Here is a 1,919-nt window from a genome sequence, read left to right as displayed (position 1 = left end):
TGGCCTAGATGCCCAGTGACAAATGAGTAGATCATAAAAATAGGGTACATATTCACAGTGGAATTCTATTTCATATGGAAAAATGAAGTTATGAAATTTTCAGGAAAATAGATCTGGAAAGTGCCTCAAACTCAGAAAGACCAAAATCACATGTTCCCTCTGATGTAACTATAAGTATTACATATAAGGGGCAAATGTGGACAAAACCTATAAATATAGGACTATACCAAAAATGATTATAAGGAAATGAGCCGGAAGAGGGGGGAGGGATGGGCAAAAAGTTACTTGTGACATATAAGGAGAAGGAAGAAAAATACAGGGGGGAAGGAAGGGATAGAAGGGACAGGAATTGACAGAGATTGAAAATGCCATAAATAAAGAAAAGGAATCAGGCAGGTAGGAGGAGCTCTTCAGGAGCTGGTCTTTGGCAGCTTCTGTTTCCCTCCTGATTGGCAATAGCAAGTACTAGCATTGGTCAGGTGCCAGTAAAGCAGGACATGATGGCACAAGCCTTTAATACCATTTGGGAGCTAAGGTAGGAGGGTTGTTGTGGGTTCAAGACCAACCTGGACTACAGAGTGAGTTCCAAGTCAGCCTGAGCTAGAGTAGGACCTTGCCTCACAGAAACAAAGCAAAATCACATGGGAGGAGTACAAGCAGGTGGTGATCTCTAGTGTTCCAGTTTTTATGTGGGTCTCAGGTATGATGACCCTTGGCTCTACAAGTACACTTCTGAGGTAGGCTGAGGACTTCCTCAGTGTTTGCCTGTGTCTGGCATTGTAGTTTACAGACAAGGCCTAGCTGTGGGGATTCCTCAGCCCCTGAAGACAGTAAGTATTACTGCTCTTGGTGTGGACCTTGGAGGTCAAGATTCCTCTGCTCATGACACCATTCAGAGTTACAGCTCTTGGGCAGGTGTCTAAAAACCTCGGTTCTAAAGACCTGACAGCTCTCTAGTATTCTTCTAGCAACCAGGGCAATGCCATTTTTACCAAGTTAATTAAGAAAATATGGAGTATGGAAATGTGTATAAGGAGTGCTTTACTACTTGATTATGTCTTCACTGGTGGTACTTGTTTAAAATCCTGAATGTATCAACTGAGGCTCTGTGTAGAGACCTTTTGGTTTAAAATGTATTTCTGTGTTTAAAATAGTTAAAGCTGGGCATGGTGGCACACACCTTTAATCCCAGCACTCAGGAGGTAGAGGTAGAAGAATTGCTGGGAGTTCAAGACAAGCCTGAGACTACATAGTGAATTCCAGGTCAGCCTGGGCCAGAATAAGACCCTACCTCGAAAAACAAAACAAAACAAATAAGTAGAATATTTACCTCAGCCAGCCATAGTGGTAGTGGCTCACATCTGTGATCCCAGCACCTTGGAGGCTAAGGCAGGAGGACTGCCATGATTTGAGGCCAGGCTGGGACTACAAAGTCATTTCCAGGTCAACCCGGGACTAGAGTGAGACCCTGCCTTAAAAAACAAAAAATATATTAAAGAACATCATATTATTACTATTATTATTATAGTTATTACTTTGGTTTTTCGAGGCATGGTCTCGCTCTAGCCCCGGGTTGACCTGGAATTCACTATGTAGCCTCAGGCTGGCTTCAAGCTCACAGTGATCCTCCTACCTCAACATCCAGAGTGCTGGGATTAAAAGCATGCGCCACCACACCTAGCTGAGAGAAAGAGATAGAGGGAGAGAATGGGCACACCAGGGCCTCTAGGCCCCACAAAGAAACTCCAGATGCATGTACCACTTTGTCCATCTGGCTCAACCTGGGTACTAGGAGATTGAACTCAGGTCCTTAGGCTTTGCAGGCAAGTGCCTTAACTGCTGAATCATCTCTCCAACCCTCTAAATAGTTTATTTGTTGCCTATGGCCACATTTACCATTTAATATATATTAATTCTAA

This window comes from Jaculus jaculus, chromosome 7 (genome assembly GCF_020740685.1).
Source record: "Jaculus jaculus isolate mJacJac1 chromosome 7, mJacJac1.mat.Y.cur, whole genome shotgun sequence".
In the NCBI taxonomy this organism is placed as follows: domain Eukaryota; kingdom Metazoa; phylum Chordata; class Mammalia; order Rodentia; family Dipodidae; genus Jaculus; species Jaculus jaculus.
Note: the sequence above shows the minus strand (reverse complement) of the source record.